Source organism: Marmota marmota, unplaced genomic scaffold (assembly GCF_001458135.2).
Source record: "Marmota marmota marmota unplaced genomic scaffold, marMar, whole genome shotgun sequence".
NCBI classification, from domain to species: domain Eukaryota; kingdom Metazoa; phylum Chordata; class Mammalia; order Rodentia; family Sciuridae; genus Marmota; species Marmota marmota.
This window is the reverse complement of record NW_026000138.1, coordinates 7,146,519-7,153,473: the sequence shown is the minus strand read 5'-3', so window position 1 is coordinate 7,153,473 and position 6,955 is coordinate 7,146,519. Positions and strand designations below refer to the sequence as shown.

The window sequence follows — 6,955 nt, the reverse complement described above, 5'->3', positions numbered from 1 at the left end:
TGAATGGAAAACACAAACTGAATATGAAACAAAAATAAGATTAGAATAAGATAAATTAATCTCTAAAGGTTTTTCTTTTTTGGGTGCTGGGGATCGAACCCAGGACCTTGTGCATGTGAGGTAAGCACTCTACCACCTGAGCTAGATCCCCAGCCCCTAAAGGTATTTATTTTTAAAAATATATTTTGGCCAAAGTTAAAGAATTCAGTTTTTCAATAATTTGCTATCCCACCCTCTATCTCTGTCACACACACACACACACACACACACACACACACACACGGATATTAAGCTTCAGGGCTATTCCAACCTTATTTCCAAAAAAAATACGGAGTTCTATATCCATGGTTTTTCTCCACTGGGCACTGAACCCACCTCTTGCCCACTCAAGTTTTGGTCATGTCAAAACTGACTGCTTGCTGGGCACACACCTGTCATCCCAGCAGCTCTGGAGGCTGAGGCAGGAGGATGGCGAGTTCAAAGCCAACCTCAGCAACAGTGAGGCCCTAAGCAACTCAGTGAGACCCTGTCTCTAAATAAAATATTAAAAAGGCTAGGATGTGGCTCGGTGGTTAAGTTCCCCGAGTTCAATTCCCAGTACCAAAAACAAACAAACAAAAAACCCGATTGCTTTGCCTTGCACACCTGTAATCCCAGGGGCATGGGAGGCTGAGGCAGGAGGATTGCGAGTCCAAAACCAGCCTCAGCACCTTATCGAGGTCCTAAGCAACTCAGTGAGATCCTGTCTCTAAATAAAATATTAAAAGGGCTGGAATGTGGCTCCGTGATAAAGTGACCCTGGGTTAAATTGCCAGTACCAAAAAATGTGAAAAACACAAAAATAAAACCCTCACTGCTTTGCCATTTGAGAAAAGGCTCTGGAGGCTCCTGTGGGCGAGCCCTGGTGGCAGAGAGGAGAGCAGCTTGCATGCAGACATCTATCTTCTGGGTTGCGGTGACCTTGTAAGCCTCCCTGCAAGCCAACTGTCAGTCACAGGAGCCCCCAGGGATCTCCTGCTTCCAACTTTCCTATCTCTCCTGAATCTCTGGGTCGGTGCCTGTGCCCAAGAGGCCCGTGGAAAGCCCGGCCACCCCTGGGTCCCTTTCACCCACAAGCAGCCTGGGACCTGTTTACTTCTAAACCAGCAACAGGCAAACAGGTCTTTCCTGAAAGTTTTCCTTTGTAGCAGCAGATTTTAAATATAGGACAGTCAGGTCCGGAGGTGTTGCTCGGTGGGACAGCCCTTGCCTTGTGTGCTCCAAGTCCTCCATTCAATCCCCAGTGCCCGCCACGTGCACAAAGAAAATAAATGAATATAGGACAGTTAGTGGAGCAGGGGACTCACGCAGAGAACGGAGGACCAAGAGGTGGAACCGACCAGTGTGTGGAAAGTTCTGGGTCTTCATTCTGGTTCCCCCACTTAAGCGACCTTGGGCATCACTTAACCTCTCTGAACTTTGGTATCTTCTTCTATTCCAAAGGTCTCATTGCCTAGCAACCCTGGAAAGCGGCTGGGAACATCAAGAGAGAGAGAGAGAGAAAAAAAAAAAAGCAGAGAGTTCTGGAAAATGTCCAGTGCCTAGGAAGAAGGAGATGGTCACTGTCACACCTTCAGTGTGCCAGGCAGCTTGGGGACCCCTGCAGAACCACCAGCCCCCCACAAGCTCTGCCTCCTGGGGAGGCTGCTTAGGTTCCTCAGAGGTGACTGACTCCTTATCAGACAGGAGGCTGATCAGGGCATGTTCCCAGGTAGCACCACCTCGCGGGCTTCTGAGGTCAGAGATGGTAGATGATTCCAGGATTCGATCTTGATTTTGTCTTGAAAGGGTTGGCGGCGCTGCAAGATCGCCTATCTGGAGCCTTGGCTGGACATACCAGACCAGACCGCCCTGTCGGTGCCTCGAAAGTGGGTGTCAGGGAAAGATGGAGACAAGGAGAGAAGGTTCAGGAACCTTTACCCAGGAGATGATTCACAGTCAGGAGGGTGGGAGCCCCTGAGAGGCTCCAGGGGGGTCTTTGCAACCCCAGCAGGATGCCGTTTCTCTAAGGCAGGGGCTTTCTCCCAGTCTGGCCTCAGCGGGGAGCCACCTGGTGATCACTTGATTACTGCCTTCCTGATGGTGTGCAGCTCCACCTGGCCCTTTTTCTTAAAAGAGAAAGCTTCTCCCAGTCCACTAGGAGGAAGCTGGATGTAACTTTTGTTGCGTGGGTCAGAAATGTTATGAAAACAGGGTGGGGGGTGGGGGGTGCGGTGGCGCATGTCTGTCATCCCAGCAGCTTGGGAGGCTGAGGCAGGAGGATTGTAAGTTTGAGGCCAGCCTCAGCAATTTACCATAGCCCTGATGGCTTAGCAAGACCCTCTTTGTATTTCTTTATTATTATTATTATTATTATTATTATTATTATTATTATTATTATTTTGTTGTTGTAGATGGACACAATACCTTTATTTTATTTGTTTATCTTTACGTGGTACTGAGGATCGAATCCAATGCCTCACACATGCTAGGCAAGCGCTCTACCACTGAGCCACAACCCCAGCCGAAGACCCTGTTTCTATTAAAAAAAAAAAAAATGTTGGGATATGGCTCAGTGGTTAAGCACCGTGAGTTCAATTCTCAGTGCCAAAAAAAAAAAAAAAGAAAAGAAATGTTACGGAACTATCCAACAAATGTTATCAGCTGCAACTCCTAATTAGCCAATCCAGTTAGTGCTGTTCCCTAACAAGTTAGACGTGTTACTCTCTTAACAACAGTAACCAAGCAGAAACATGCCTTTTGAGCAATACGCTGTTCTTTAAATATATGTTGGGCAGGGGTGTAGCACTGGGGTGGAACGCTTGCTTAACACTCTGCAAAACAATAGTGATAACATATATATATATAAAATATCACTTAGCCCTCATCAGAATTTCTGACTGCAGCCAGGCACGGTGGTACACACCTGTAATGCCAGCAACGTGGGAGGCTGAGGCAGGAGGATTGCCAATTCTGAAAAAAAGGCCACTGTCTAGGAAGAAGGCCAGCCTCAGCAATTTATCAAGGTCTTGAGAAACTTAGTGAAATCCTGTCTCTAAACAGCAACATTCTTTAAAAGGGCTACAGACTGTAGTTCTGGGGTAAAGCACCCCTGGGTTCAATCCCCAGCACCAAAAAAATCAATCAATAAAATAAAATTCTGAATGGAGAGCCAGGTCCACCTGTCCTCTCAACTGCTTGAAAGACTGACACAGAAGAATCACTTGAGCCCAGAAGTCCGAGGCCAGCCAGGGCCACCACACATCGAGACTCTCAAAACAAAATCACATTACGTTGCAATAAATTTAAATAACAAATAAGGACTGGTTAATGCCCTACAAGGCAATCACATCATATTCTTTGAGGCTCTCTATTCTCCTGGACAGAGATGATTTGTATTTGTCCCGGGCAAAAAAAAAAAAAATCGATCCCAGCTTCTCAGTCTTCCACAGTGTAACCCCAAACTTCCCAGAAACTGGGTCCTAATCAATAGCAAATGGGCTGGACTTGGTGATCACACCTGTAACCCCAGCCACTTGAGAGGCTGAGGCAGGATCACTGGAGTCCAGAGGCAAATCTGGACACATAGGGAGACTCTGTCTTCAAAAATAATAATAGCGGGATGCAGTGGTGCATGCATGTAATCCCAGTGGCTTGGGAGGCTGAGGCAGGAGGATAGAGAGTTCAAAGCCAGCCTCAGCAAATTAAGGAGGCCCTAAGCAACTCAGTGAGACCCTGTCTCTAAATAAAATATTTTCAAAAAGGGCTAGGGATGTGGCTCAGTGGTTAAGTGCCCCAGGTTCAATCCCTGGTACCAAAATAATAAGAAGAAGGACAACAGCAACCTGATGGTATTCTCATTTTTGAGGCAAGGAAAGTGCATTTTTACTGGGAGATTATGGGTAGTCATGGTAGGTCACTAAGAAGAGGAGGGAGAGGGGCACAGAGTGTCCCAGATGTGAACTTGGTCCAGGGTCAGGTGGGTTGCACTGTGCCGTGCCTGCCCAGCCCCCTCTGGAATAGAATCTGCAAATGTGAGATGGAGAAGCTGAGGTTCAAGCTGAAAGTTTTAATGTATCTCCTGAGGTCGTAAAAGCCGGGTGAGCATGAGAGCCTTGACCTTGTATAAACTAAACAGCTCACTAAGCCCTAGAGGCCTGATGAGGGGGACCTTGGAGTCAGGAGCTGCATAAATAAACCAAGGATCCTGTTCTGAGGTCCATGCAAACAAAGGGATTAGCACCTGGAAGGCCAGTCTCTGTGTCCTTTAGTGGCCCTGCCTACGGAGCAGGCGAGGAGGGCCAGATAGAGGATGCCGGTTCAGAGATCATTGGGCTTCACTCCCTATCCGCTCTGTGACCAGTGACAAGTTACCTAACCTCTCTGTGCCTTCATTTCTTCCACAAAACGGGTATGATACCTACCTTATAAACTTGTAAGGATGAAATTAAAATAAGGTTGACATTCATTGAGTATTTACAATGTGCCCAGCACCCACCCAAGTTCATTTGTTGGGGCTAGGAGTGTAGCTTGGTGGTGGCACTCAGCCCGGGTTCATTCACAGCGCCACAAAACAGCAAAACCAAGTTCATCTATAACACAAACTCAGTTCTCACGCCTGCTAGGGCGTTCAATGGAATATTATAGCCGGGCACAGTGGCACACGCCTGTCATCCCAGCAGCTCCTGGGGCTGAGGCAGGAGGATCACCAGTTCAAGACCAGCCTCAGCCAGTTAGCGAGGCCTAAGCAACTCAGTGAGAACCTGATGGTTCGCGCTTCCAGGTCCTCATCCCTTTGTCTGCATGGACATCAGAATAAATAAAATATAAAAGGACACCAGAATAAATTTAAAAATATATGTAAAAAGGGCTACGGGTGTGGCTCAGTGGTCGAGCGCTTGCCCCTCAGGTGTGAGGCACTGGGTTGGAGCCATAGCACCCCATAAAAAAATAAATTAATAAACAAATATATTGTGTGTCCATCTACAACTAAAAAATATATGTATTTTTTTTAAAGGAAAGGGATGGGGCTGGGGGTGGGGCTCAGTGGTTCAGTGCCCCTGAGTTCAATCCCTGGTACCAAAAAAAAAAAACCAAAAAAACAGGAATATTATATAAGAGAGTGTACCATTCAATAACAATTAAAATAATGGATGTGAAATCTATCTGGCAACCTGGGAAACACATTATAAGGAGTCATACAAAAAAAATACAAAAAAAAAAAATAGATATATTTCAAAATGGCAGCTACTCTTGAGCAATGACTGAATTCCTGAATACAGAGCAGGAAACGTGGTCCAGTATGTCATTGATTGTGGTTATGAAATTGCTTTGGCAAGAAGCAAAATATNGCTCAGTTAGTAGAGTGCTTGCCTCACATGCACAAGGCCCTGGGTTCAACCCCCAGCACCACAAAAAAAAAAAAAAAAAAAAAAAACATACCTCATTTTGAATCTAATTGCATGTAACCAAATAGCTTTATATATTGCTCTTATCACTGCACATATAATTGTTCTAGAATTAAACTGCAGCAAGTGTTCATGCATATCACTTTGTTACTGTGCCCTTTGAGGAAACTTTGCCAAGGAGCAAATTTCGTGGGCAAACCCTGCTGGCAGGACTCCTCCCACATTTTAATGAGGCCTAGACCTTAGGAGGCCCCAGGAAGGCCTGCTATTCACCTCCTAGGAAACAGCACACGCCCAAAAGGTAGCTGGCCTCCCAGTCACAAGAATTCCTACACCAACCCCCAAGATCCAGGTCAGTAGCTCCTGGGGTCCTGGGGCTTGGAACCCAAGTGATCTCATTCATGAATTCCTCCCTCCCTTCCTTCCTGTAAATATTTAGAAAGAAACTACTATGTGCCTGGGGACAGGGGAGTGAGATGTTAAAATGTCACCTGCCAGCAGTTGGCCCTTCTGGTCCCCTGGTTTACAGCCCCTTTTAATCTGCTTCTGTCCTTCCTTTGTGAAAATAGCAATAGAGGTCGAAAAATAGCCGGGGAGAGGTTGTTGATTATAGGATGATCTCACACACCACCCCCTGGTGTAAACCTGTGACCACTGTCGTACCAGTAAATATTACTATTATCTTGGTGTAACAGGAGGGAATGAAAACTCACAGATGCAGGAATGAATGCCAGGTTTGTCTGCAGACAATGGAAGCCACATTCTGCACCTAGGGGTCTTTGACTGCAGAGATCCCAGGAGAACTGATAAGTCTGAGCTCTCCGACTCCAATAATGCTGTGTGACCTCAGAGTAGTGACTTCAACTCTCTGAGCCTGTACCCTTCTGAAAGCCATAAAGATGAATATCCTTGGCTTGAGGATAAAAACAGCAGAACACATACATGACTGAGAGTTTTCAGTGCCAACACTGGACCACATGCTGCTGGTATCAATGCCTTTTATAGAATGTGATCAAGAAGAGGACAGCATAGTTAATTAAAGGGGCAGGCAGGGAATATCCCTTTATTTTATTTTATTTTTTTCATTAGTAGGGAAAGTTTGCCTAAATCACCAGCACCTCCTCCTCTAGCCCCCCTGGGTCTCTAGCCCCGCTGGGTCTCCAGCCCGCTGTCTGAGGAAATGTTCCCAGAGGGAGTGCTGTTTTTTATGGATGTAGGTGTGATTCTTGCATATCTAAACCAGGGCCAATCTAATCTTTGGGCACAAAGAACAACTTCCCCCAGATGACTCAAAGCGATGGGGTAGGCAGTTTGCCCGATTAAAACGGATTAAATATCAATAAAATGTAAACATGCCCAAGGGTCCCTGGCTCAGTGCTCTTGGCTGTATAAAATTGTTATTGTGGGTGCATTTTGAGATGTGGGGTAAAGGGGTCCCCAAAGTCAGAAAGCTTGGGACCTACACAATCTTTAAAAAGTCTCTGTCCCAAATTATGATAATTGTTGAAGCTGTATGCTGGGGAGTGGGG

The 6,955-nt window shown here is 46.1% G+C and overlaps 1 long non-coding RNA gene across 1 annotated transcript in view; it reads right to left on the bottom strand.

Moving 5' to 3' along the window:
- Positions 1-5,487: 5,487 nt before the first annotated feature.
- The window catches only part of LOC107156462, a 9,573-nt gene continuing 8,105 nt past the window's right edge, over positions 5,488-6,955 (bottom strand). Inside the window, exon 5 of the long non-coding RNA XR_007341410.1 lies at positions 5,488-6,955. This exon is cut by the window's right edge and continues 432 nt beyond it. This is a non-coding gene — a long non-coding RNA (uncharacterized LOC107156462).